General features: G+C 37.2%; 1 protein-coding gene across 1 annotated transcript in view; it reads left to right on the top strand.

Moving 5' to 3' along the window:
- Positions 1-3892: 3892 nt before the first annotated feature.
- Positions 3893-12836, top strand: part of LOC148051570 (uncharacterized) — a 44888-nt gene continuing 35944 nt past the window's right edge. Inside the window, exons 1-3 of the mRNA XM_087737092.1 lie at positions 3893-4911; positions 4995-5118; positions 12233-12289. The gene's annotated coding sequence lies outside the window, so the exon portion shown is untranslated. The remainder of the gene's footprint in view (positions 4912-4994; positions 5119-12232; positions 12290-12836) is intronic.

Below are 12836 nucleotides of genomic sequence, written 5' to 3'. Positions count from 1 at the left end.
TTGCTGACATTTATCAATGTCTCAGTGTTTAAGTTTGCAATATAATCTTTTTCTTTTAGTACTAGATGTATGAGTACATATGCATATGGCCCCTTCAAATTCAAATCTGCAGTAGCATAGGCTCTTTCTGTAACTTTTAAAGTGAAAAGAGGATTTATAGAGTATCATATAATTCAGGATGGCAAGTATATGACAATGGACATATGACAAGTATATGACAGATGGAAGCACTGTAAAATCTGGCTTTATCATCGTTTCGCTATGTCGTGCTATGGAACTGCTTGGTTTTATTTCCTCTGCATGGCACAATTTATTTAATTTCTAGGAGTCTTCTGCCTACACATGGTGGTTGCTGTTTGATGAGGCAGAGAGATACAGAATTTCACTGGAGAGAGACATACATGGCTCCTTATTGAGCAATTTATTTTTGCCCTTAAGTTATAGGACCATTCTGATTAAAAGAATATACTTGTCTTTTAGGTAAGAAAACTATCATCTTTATAGAAACATACACATATATGCATTTGTGTGTGAGGTAATCAAGAAGTATTGTACAAATTAATTACCCAAAATATTCTAATTGGCTATCTCAAGAAAGATGGTAAAACATTGCTTAAAATTTCTATTAATAATTTAGGAAAGAGACTACAAGTTTCATGATATATTGGATAAATCCGTATTTAGGTTTGCAAATAGTAGCTCTATTTCTAAAATTTTAAATGTGTTCCTATATCTTTTGAGAGGGAGTTTAATATAGGTATCCTCCTCACGTGTCTTTCAAATCTAAATATTGATGAATAGTTCTATCATTCTTTTCAACATGACTATTTCTAACCTATAAAAGGTAACAATAGAAATATCATTCTACATCTAAAGGCAGATAGCAGCTTTGCCAAAGAAAAGTCCATAAGGATCTTTAAAAACAGTATCATGGTTTACTGCTATTTTTTCAAAATATCAGTACTATATACTTCTATTTTTCTACTGTATATTTGAATCTTAATACATAATATTACATATTATTTTATTATGGTCACAGACTCCCACTGTAACAAAGTTATAAATCTATTCTAGGATTTCAGTCTGTAACATGGGTTATGCAGTGCAACCTACTCATGAAAAGTATGCGCATTAAATACTGATAATCTAATATTCACCAATCAAATATTAATAGAATGATGCCTCTATCTGTACAGCAGGTAGCTTGCTTATGGCATGAAAAGTAGTGGTCAGTGCTAAGTTAAAGGTAATGTTGATTTTTATTTTTCAACCTCTGTCAGTTCAGGACCCAACTACTTGGGAGCTGGATCTTTGCCACAGTCTCTTATACTCTCATCAGAAGGATGACTTGGGGTTGATATGGTCCAAAATTAGGTCTAAAAAAAGAAGATTTTTATGTAACTTACATCTGTTAGAAATGTATCTGGATTTCTCAATTTTTCTCTCTTCCTGAGGGCATGTTTGCCATGAGCTCTGTGTCTTCCGCTTCAACTTATTCATTGCGTGTTCTTGTTCAGGTTATAGCTGGCAATTTTGCCTCTTGTGCTACGTCTGGGAGCATGACTACTTGGGAGATTTAGATATCCTAGACTCTGTATTCAGCTGCCATCACGTCGCCATATGTGGCTACAAGGAAAAGCCTGCTGGACTGCTGGGTGTATTGACATTATCAGTTCTCTGACAATAGTCACTGCATGCAACCGCAAAAGCCTAATAAATATGAAGGGTGCTGTTATAGGCATCCCATCCCAGAAAGAAGCCTGGGGGTTTTGCCCCAGATTCTCTTTTGTTCTGTGGATCTATACCCAAAACAGCACCTTTGGGTCCAAGTTCAGGGACTGTGTTGGAGGATGAACCGTCAAGAAAAGTGCTGTCTCGTGATTGTAATAACATTTATAGAAAAGGCTTTACAATTTCTACACAGTGTTGTCACTGACTCCCTGACTTAGCACTGCGGCACCTCTGTGAGACAAAGAAATTGTATACAAAACACCAGTTTTCTTTCCCAGGGTTATTCAGGGAGTCAGTGCTAAAAAATTGAACATAACTTTTCGGAGGCTAGAATCAATACACTAACTACTGCTCAAGCGGTGCTGGGAGGATATTACCTAGTCTCGGGGCACCCAGTAGTAGTCAGAGAGACAAAAAGCCTAAGCTCTTAGTTTCGCAATAGGGATAAAATGGCCTCCAAGGTGTTGTTAGAAAGGTCCTCTTGAAAAGTTCAGATTTCGTAAGATTTATATGAGATGTATTGGCTTATTCAGAACTTTAATTAAAAATCGTAGAAGGTCCTTTAGTTCACTAATTGAAGACTGTTGCCTGTAAATGAGAGATTAATTTATGCTTGTTTTTAATTGTTGGATGCCACCACAATTGGTGCTGCATAAAAATACATACAGTACATAAAATATGAATTAAAACAAGTGAATAATTATAACCACATCAGCCTAAAGGCAGGAGGCATTTTAATATCAGTCTAGTAATGGTGCGTGAATTAAGAAGGATTAATTTTTCTGAGACAGTTCAGAAGTATTTAGCCTTTATTCTGCCCTTATTTAAAATGCTTCATATAATACATCTCAGTATTTTACATAATTTAAGGTTTCATAAAACATTTTGTTCTCTCTCTCTGAGGTTCTTCAACATACTGAAACACTGCAAAGATCTTAGGTCTACAAATCATAATCTTTCCAAACACATCATTTGTTTTTGGCTTTGCATTGGTAATCTGCAGTATCAATGCCTGTTATAGATCAGCTTCCTCAGTTAGGCAGGTGCCTTGCTTATGGAAATATAAATACACTTAGATCTATAGATAGGTGTATATATAGGTAAAGACATTCCACAATGGTCAGAATGTCACAGTTGCCAGACTGTTTAGCATTAAGGTGTCATGGAAAAATGCTTATATTCTCTTCTGTAGAGTATTATTTCATTTATTTGGGTAGCATATGTGCAGCAGAAAGAGTCTGCTCCAGTGACAGACAAATCAGAAAGACAAGATTCTGTGGTTCTGTGTTCTTAGGAGAGAGAAAACATGTATGAACTATATGCATGTTTTAGGACACATACTACAGAGAGAAACTGGTTCAGCAGCAAGGCTGCTGACAATCAGCAAAGTATTTCACAATATGTGTAATTTTGAATCTTTTTCCAGTGACTGTTCAACTGGCATTTGGACTATATAGCTAAAAATAAGAGTATCTAAGGGCTTTTCTAGATTTGGCTCAGATTTTTGCAGGAAGCTCATGTTACCAAAAAGTGAGGCCCTTACTGTCCTGAGTGTATCATAGCAGATAGTATAGCTGTTACAATAATGTGCCTGAGTAGATATCAGGACGTCTTGATTTAAGAAACTGAGCAACAGAAGGAGATGTAGTGAAAAACAAGAAGATTCCTAAGGGAAAAAACAAAATAGGAGTCTTACCAATTCCAAAAGTTTCACAAGAGAGCAGAAGTTGTATTACCATATTAACGCCATTATTAAGTTTTTGATAAGTGCTTTACGTATGAATATTAACACAAGATAGCCTGGATTCAAGCTATTCACAGAGCGTAGAAACATCGTCTCAGCTTCCTGAACGCATCTGTCAGCGTATCCTTTGATCCTGCTTTGTAACACGTCTTCTATTTCAGTTCTGGGTTTCTGGGCCTTTCCTCTACAGAGTCTTCCAACTCTAACAGATTATTTCAAAATATGTGGTAGCTTTGTGATGTGAACAAACATCTACTGGGATCAGATTCTTTAAAGTATATATGAATAGTAAATTAGTTAGATGGAGCTCTTGTATGCCTGAAAAGTGTTTCAGTTCCCTCAGCATGTGAGCTTTCTCTACATTAGAAAGCAAATCACAATCAAAGAGCCTTACATGGGTTTTATATTTTGACCTTGGGCAAGTCACTGAGGCCCTCTGTGGCTTGGTTTGAAGCTCAGATTCCTGCATGTGCAAAATGCTAATGTTCTGTGCATCAAGGTGTACGTTCATCTTTTTTTTTTTTTCTTTCTGTGTAGAAACATATGAATCCTAGAGGTGTCTATTTTTTTTTTTTCAAAGTTTGTAAAACTTTTTATCTTTTTTTATTACTTTTGGCCAGCACTATATGCACATTTTTCATGTGTGTTTCCAATCCCTATCTGGACATTTTATCCCCATCTACTACTTTAGTAGCAGAAGTTCTTCTTCAGTTTACAGCACTGAGGTCCCGAGTTTTGCCTCTCTGCTTAAGGAGAACTCTTATTGGGTTTTAATCTTGGCTATAACAGTTTCTGTGACCCCAGAGTTCACAGTCTGCCTCTGTTCTTTGGCTATGAACGCTTCTCTTTCTCCTATGGGAAGAACAGTACACTTTTTTTTTTTTTTCCTGGAAAAGAATGGTATGACCTGAGAGGCTCTGTTTTATAGCAACTTTCTCACTCTCAAAACTATAGCTGAGGATTTTGTGCACAGTTTTGCACCCCTTGGGGTATTATGAGGTGATTAAACTACCGAACTACTGCCCATTTGATGGTCCCCCAGGGTCTTCCACTTCAGGGCACTGTAGGATTTCTTGACTTTAGGAAGTACTTATGCTGCTCTTATCTATCTTTCTTTCTGTCTTCCCTTCTCCCTGCTCCCCCCACCAAGTGTTTCTAATAGCAATTATTCTTTTTCAAAACGTGACTTCAGGAATAGGAAAGTTCTTTCTCTGGTGAAGAGACAAAGGCGCAGCTGTCTGCAGGCTTTGCTTAGCTGGCATCACCAGTCCCAGAGCCAAGCCAGCCTTCTGCCGGACAGGAACTCAAACATTTGAAGGAGCCAAACTCAAAGAGAAGTACCCAAAAGGAAAATAGAAATCCACTTTTCCTGACATCTCTGTCAGCAAGCAGCAGAAGCACGTGGCTCCCTATCTTCACAGGACATGGAGGACAAGGTAAGTAGTTTGGGCATGATAAAAGCATGAGACCAACAAACCTGCTAAGCAGCTCCTGAAGACAGCAATGTGGCTGCCGCAAGACCTTGTCCTTTTCAGATTTTGCTGCAGAGCATTCACAGGAATAAGCATGTTTCATCCCTTCCCAGAGAAATTATGCTGGTTGCTTAAAGAGCCTACTGGTTATGAACTCCACGCCTCGCAGAGGTAAGTAGTTGTCTCTGAAGATCATGTTTCCTGCATTTAAACAGGAAAGGTAACTGCTGTTTATGTCAGGTTTCTTTTGGCTGAAGTTCTGATCTTTTCTTAAAAATTAAAACAAAAAAGGAAGAGGGAGTTATCGAAATTTCTAAAATTATGTATAGGGTTAATCAAGAACCTTTGTTGAAAATGATGCATCCTTTTCCTTCTTTGCCTGGACAGGCTTCCTGGAATTTCTGGTTTAGCATCTTGACCTTTTCCCCTGTCTTTTAAGCTTTTCAAATATTCTTCTTCAGTTTGGGTACAGTTTTTAAAATTTCCGATATACTCGTCTCAGCTGTGTCAACGCACAAAGGATGCTTCTGGAGAGCCTATCCCAGCTAAGAAGATAAGTTGTGTCTGGGATCAAGTGTTCAGACTACAGCTGTCCAGATGAGCTGATTGGTGACCTCATGCCTTCTCTCAGAGGCTTGTTTTATATAGTCATTGCTTTCCTTATTAGCTTCTTGTAATTCCTCTGCCTCTCAGCAATGCTTAACTTTATGTTGACTTTTCAGTTAGTTCTTTTAGCTTTTTTCTGACTCCAGGGACATCATCTAAATTGGGAAAAAGTACTTTTTTGTATTTGCTCAATGCCTTTGGAACACAATTTTTATTGATGGAAAAAAGTAATGGACAAAGAATAAATTATAAAACATTGTGCTGTCTTTCATCGGTGCCCTGAAACACTGGATGATGAACAGATATATTTGTTTGCTGGTATTCAGAGATTAGTTTTATTTCTTTTTATTCTTTCAGTAGGCAATGCATACTGATGTGTTTTAAAAAGCAGAAAAATACATATAATCCCATGAAATAATACTGTTGTGCATACAGGAAAAGTTTGCTTAGTTGTTTGTGTTTTGCTGAGGTAAACATAGGACTTTCTTATGCTTTTGCACTGAATGGAAAATTTATTTTATTTATTCTACCTTAACTTGGATTGTCAGTTTAAATTCACCTGCTGAGTACTATCAACTGGTGTTGGCATCTGTATTCATGCTTGAAGATGTCCATATTCATTACTGGATTTCTTTAGCTTAACAAAGCTTGGAATTAAATGCAACCCACAAAGCAAGCATTTATCATTCTGCGACACATTGAGAGCTAGTGCTGCTAAAGGAAAGTATTGTTTCAGGCATTAACAGTCCAGTCTGATTATGGAACTGTGTCCGTTTCTGGTGGGAACCACTGCAAGAACAACAACATCATTACCATCTGTGTCCTTAGCTGAGGCTTCATATCTGAGCATTTAGCATTTCAAAAATCCTACAGATGTTGATATTGCATTATTCATTTAGTCAGAGACTGCCACAGCTGTGTACTTTCCTGTATATTCTTTCAAACAATCTGGCAGCAGACTCTAATTTGAGCAGTGCAGAGTACAAACTGCAATTTTGATGGGTATGACTCTGGTATACGTGATCTGTGCCTATTTGGCAAACTTACAATCTCTGAAGAAGCAAAATGGAGCATTGTCACCACAATCCAGCAATTTCAGTATTCCAATGACAATTTAATGGATTGAAAATGAACATGCCTTGTGTACATCTGAATGTTCTTGTGGTATTGAAATTATTTTAGAGAACCCTTTCAAAGCAATACATCAACTTGTCAATCAATAGATTGATGGAGTGAAAGAAGTGGAGTATCAAAGGAAGCAAGAGAAATAGTGAAGGGAAAAGGAGGAGTAAAATAATAGGAAAAAAGGAGGGAAAGAAGAAATGGAAGAGAATGTGCAATGCACTGTATATTAAAAAACTAAAAAGACGGAAGGAAAATGGAACACAAAATGAAAAAGGAAGAATAATCAAATTAAATGATAAGGAGGAAAGTTGAAAAACTCAAGCTGAGAAAATATTTGGTGAGGCATGGAAGGACTTTAAATACCTTTAAATACTGAGTTAGCTACTTGAAAATGTATCAGATTGAAAAACACAGTTTCTAAAATACTTCTAGTGAGTAAATGGTTAAAAATACTCTGCTTTTGCTATGACTGCACACCAGGAAGAAAAGGGGATTGGCATCCAAATTGGCAAATGTCCATTGAATGAGATTCTTCCCCAGGAATCAGTACAAATGGGTACAAAGCTCATAGAACCTGATATTGGAAGTTATTCAATTGCTTGAAACCAATTTGGTTTCGTAGCTTGTGACTGGGCAGCCAAATCCCAAGAAGCTCTGCAGACTTTACTAAAAATACTTTAAATCCACAACAGTGATACCGAAAGCGAAAGGTGACCTCATCTCAGTGATGTCTCCCAGAAAGACGGTTGGTGCTTTCTGAATTTTTAGGGAGTTGGCTTACCTTTTTTTTTTTTTTTTAATAGTTAAATGTTAATCATCAAAAATAACAAATTCACACTTGAACACTGAATGATTCCTTTGCATAATCTGTTCAAAGATAGATCAAAGTAAGAACATCCTCATCCTATCGTTCTGAGTTTCATTGAGTGATAGCAATTGAAATCGATGTTCAAAATGCAATGAAAGAATAAGTACAGTCATCTCTGCTGCTGCCATCTAAATTAACTGTCTCAATTTGGGAAATATTTACTCCTTCTAACATGGCAAAGTAGCAGCTTTTGTTTGACTAATGCAGGATGGACAGACTGTAGGAATATGAATTCTGTGGGCAGAGGGATTGCAAGGAAATGCCCACAGCTTTTTATCTCTCTGTGGCTGCCACAAGTTTTCCTTCATTTTATCTTGCCTGTGATGAATAATCAATGTGGGAGAGGAGAGCCATCCTCACAGTTCAAAGCAGTAACTGGTTGGTCTTCAAGGGGTGTAGACAACTGGCTCTTCCATAGGGAGAAGAATGGGAAGCCAATTTTTTCTCCACCTAGTGGCATTACCTTATTCCTTCTTTGTTCTTACAGTTCTCTTTTTCTTAGGGAAAGACTGCTTTTCCAGTGTGTTCTAGACTCTGAAAGGTTGGTTTTTCCAGGGTCAGAAAAATGAATTCCTCACTGGACAAGACACATTTTTCTTTTCAGCTCCCGCACAGCAACCGGGATGCACAGGCAGTTTGAGATGCAGGGTTGGGACTGTGCACAGCTGTAAATTTCACTCAAAGTCAATGCCACAGGCTTTCTCAATCCTCATCTGAAGAGATGAAGACTCCTGGGCTCTTAACGCCACTGAATCCTTGCTCTGGGACTCTGCAGAGAAAGCTCAGTGTCATCATGCTACACTTGTGTGCAAATTCTGTAGTCTTACTGGACTGGACTCTTTAAATAGCACTTTGTGATCATTACAGAGGAGGACCACACTATTTCACATCTCTTTACTTTTCCTTTGGGATTAGTTTCATAAAGTTCCCACCTGTCGGATGCAATCTATTCCACTTGTCAGTGTCTTGCTTATCTAGACAAAAAATTAACATCTTTTGGGACAAGTGTAATGAAACACCTGTTCAGCGCCCAGTAACAGCCAAGCCAGTGGAGTTGAGCGCACGTGAGGAACTGGAGGAAGCACAGTTGGTCAACAGTGGAATAGAACAGTTTTATAAAATCAGCAGTGTTTTCACCTTGAACTCCCTGTCCTATTTGGATTACCCAGATGGAATACAAAAGGGTGACAAAAATCATTTGTAGCGTTCTGTATTACTGCAGAGAGACAGACAAAAATATTCAGTTATGTTTAGAGGACTGGATTTATTGGAGTAAAGAAAAGCATGGGAAGAGTAACCCACGTACTCATTCATTTTTGATGCAAGAACACATTCAAATTAAAAGTGGCATTTTAAACATGTAAGAGGAACCACACCTTACACAACATAGATAATGTGTGAAACTCATTGCCAGAAAATATTAACAGTTTTCTTGGGAAAGATTGATCATTTATAGCAATAAAAAGGTAACTGACAGTAACTTATACTATTATAAGTATGATTTCAAATTGATCATATAAGGCATACAGTCTTAGCTGTGAGTTAGCTACTTGTGAGTTAGCTACACACATAATTTTCCTATGGAATGAGTTATTTTTTACTTAGTTATTTGCAATTTTTCAATAACATCTCTGTTACAGGAAAGCTTGTTGCTTGAAACAGATGGTATGGACAATGCTAGAGAGGAGATTAAAAGTAGCAGTAGTGTAATATGGAACATAGAGTTGCTTTCTCATACATAACCTGTCTAATGAACTCCTTCCAAAGGAAAAAATGGGCTACTTTAAAGTAGTTCCTTCCTTTTTTCTAAATAAAAAATAAATAAGACATTTAAAATAAATGTTTATACCGAAAGGTCTTGTTTTGTAAAGTTCTTGTTGCTATTGGTTTTGAAAATAATTTTTTCCATATTTTATAATCTAATCTAACTACGAAGTATTATGATATCAAATGTAAATATCGTGTCTTCATTCAGAAGACATGTTCATTGACCACTACCAGTATTATTAAGCTATGGACATTCTAATCTACCTTCCAGCACTTTATCTGTAAACCAGTGTGAAAATGAAAATATGAAATTAGATAATGATGTGTAACATCTTTCCCTGCTGCCCTTCTAAAACCAAATTTTTCTTCCTTCTTCTGCTTTTTAAAAAATATTTCTACCCTGTTTTTTAATGTTTCCCCTTGATCCTTAGCCATCCATGATTCTTTGATGAAGTCTAATTTTACCAGCATTTTGTGCAGTAACTTTTGCTGAGTTTTATTAACCAGGAGTGTACTTTGATCTTTTCTTTACATGTCCATACTTCTCAACATCAAACAGCAAAAATCCTGGAAGCCCTAGCAGTAAAAGAAAAAAGAAAAAAATGTTTTAAGCGACCACTGAAATTCACGGGGCAAGTTCAGTTTTTACTTTTGACATTATGAGAAATCAAAAGTTTCAGAGCCTAAAGCTGAGCGTAGGGGCTAGGATGTAATGTCAATGATACCCGTTGTGGTTATTAGGAGACAGGGAAAAGGATCGGACGCTCCATAAAAAAAGAAGCCCCCAAACAATGGCAAAACAAGGGGACTGTGGGAAATTGGTGAGTATATCCACCCGTTCTAATCCTAGCCCTACAAATGCTTATTTCTCAATAAGCATATTAAAAAGGCCACAGCCCTATAAAGGGATGTGTGTAGAGATCTAGCCACCTAAATACAATCTCAAGTTCTGTGTTCAAGTTGTCCCCTTTCAGTCTGTTTTATCTGTTTTCAAACTATTACTTTTTCAAAACCCCTATTGCTTCTGTATAAATTATACTAACCAGAAACTTGAGGAGGGCAACTGTGAGGAAAAAAAGTATTTTTAACTTGCTGGGAGCATTATTAATTTAATATATAATATGAGAAACTGGCCATTATCTAGTTTTTCTTAAAAACTGAAGTCCTATCTAATTGTTTTAGAAACATTATATTAAAAATTGATATAATTTCAGACCATCAAATTTTCTGATGCTATAATTTTTAGATGTTACTTTACTCACCCAATGGAAGGACTCAGGATGCTGGGTCAGATTCTTGGCTGGTTTAAATTGCCATAGCTTCACTAAAAGTAGCAAAACTACACCAATTAAAAAGCAGCTCTGGATGTAGTTAGGGTTCTTACAGTTACAATAAGGCACATGCTCTTGTTATTTATATGGCAGCTGCTCCTAGGAGCTGTGCTTATTGCCAGGCCCCACTGTGCTGGAGCAACATGTACAAAGAACAGAAAACTCTTCCAATGTAATGAGAAGTGGCACTGCCCTTTGTATGTTGGTGACTAGATAGCATGAGCACTGTGCTAGATTTTCTGCGAATGGCTGTTTCCTTCTCTAAAATATTTAATCTCAGTCATGTTTCGCCTCACTTAGGTGTGGTCTGCGCAGTGCTCACACTCTGCATGACTTCTGTAGGAAAACACTTCAAAAGCAGTTTAGAGGGACGAGAAAGAGCTCTTCATTTCCCCCACTTGTTTAGAAAGAGCTCAGTTTTACATTTAATAAATTCTCTCTTGCTTTGAGATTTTATACGTAAAAATGGGCTGATTCCAGGAGTAAGGCAATGCAGGATCTGGCTATATACAATATTCTTCAGAGTAGCTGTGGACTATGAATTCTTCAGCTAACTCATGCAAGTTTGTCCCTTCTTCCTGTAGAGTTAACCAAGCCTATGGAGAAATCTCCACGCATTAAGAAAAGTGAGGAGATCATAGACTCATAGAATCGTTTGGGTTGGAAGGGACCTTTAAAGGCCATCTAGTCCAACCCCCCTCCAATGAGCAGGGACATCTTCAACGAGATCAGGTTGCTCAGAGCCCCGTCCAGCCTGACCTTGCATGTTTCCAGGGATGGGGCATCTACCACCTCTCTGGGCAACCTGTTCCAGTGTCTCACCACCCTCATCATAAAAAATTTCTTCCTTCTACCTAGTCTGGGATGATGCTTTTGAAAACAACTTTTGTTTTTGTGTATAGCTTTTTGGGGTTGCACCTATCCTAATACCCTTTTTCATTCTCTCCATTGTTGAAAGTGGGGAGACATTCCCTTTCAGTTTTCATTTTCCAGAAAATATATGCTGTTCTGCTTTACAAATGACCAAAACATTCCAGACCTTGGTTTTTTTCCAGTATGTTAAAGAGTAGTCTACAAGTACTAAGTGACATTTCTTGAGCTCTGGATTTTTTCATCTATAAAAAAACACAGTTCCCTGCAAGATGGTCAAATTATATATCTGATTTGCTTTTCAGAATTATAAAGTAAGAAAAATTGCCAAGAGGTGAGAAAAACTGCATAGCCGATAGCACTGGTCCCCGTGTCAGACAACATTTGGTTGTTCCTACAGTCTGTAGCAATGCTTCAAAATCTTTCAGGCACTACATCCACAGCATCCCTTCAGCTTTCTGCATACATTATGGATTCTTCTCTTGTGGAAAACATTCCTGCTTTGAAGTGTCAGAGATTTTATTTTTTCACAATAATTGTTTTTAAAACTGTCATATCTTGTTAGCTGCAATATTACCATTAAAATTTTTTTCTTAACTATATGCAAATTGCAGCAGAAAGAAGAACCTTGTGCTAATGGACCAGACCTATCACCTCCTAAGACAGGAGAAGTAAATGAAAATGTAGCTATTCACTTTGTTATCCCTTGTGTGAGCAGGTCAATGCAAAAAATAGCAAGGATGCTGGGATATGCTGCAGTGGAATATATGACAAGGTATGTAGAGGAATATTTATATAGCATTTTCTCAAACTATGAAAGATGTCTCTCTTAAGTTTAGGCTCTGACAAGGAACCTGTGTGGAAGTTTACCTCAGACTACACTCGATGTCTCATCATTTTCTATTTGTAGTATTTGGGTACTTCCTTGAAGCAAGGCATAAAGACCTTGCCTTCACTACATTTCCCCAAGATTTTTCTTTTAAAATAAAAAAGAAAAATCACATTAATGAAATATTCAACCCAGAATCTCCTTGCTGCAGTTCCAGATTGTAATAAATGTACTTGGTTTTAATAAAGATAGTAAAGCTTTTGTAGTTCCATAAGATTTCAATTATAAATTAACATTAAGTGGAATGTTAAAGTTTGAGTAGGTTATATCCTTTGAACTTAATAGCCCAGATCCTTGGCTGCTGGTAAGGAACACACAAGGCAACTCAGGTGAAGGGTATTCAAGGATGTCTTTCAGCATTTCTTACCAAGCTGCTTCTCCATACGGGACAGGGAACCTAGAAAACTACTCTCAAATATGGCCACTGCTAATT

This window comes from Nipponia nippon, unplaced genomic scaffold (genome assembly GCF_047370975.1).
Source record: "Nipponia nippon isolate SJK-2023a ecotype South Korea unplaced genomic scaffold, ASM4737097v1 scaffold_6, whole genome shotgun sequence".
NCBI classification, from domain to species: domain Eukaryota; kingdom Metazoa; phylum Chordata; class Aves; order Pelecaniformes; family Threskiornithidae; genus Nipponia; species Nipponia nippon.
Note: the sequence above shows the minus strand (reverse complement) of the source record. Positions and strands in the feature narration are given on the sequence as shown.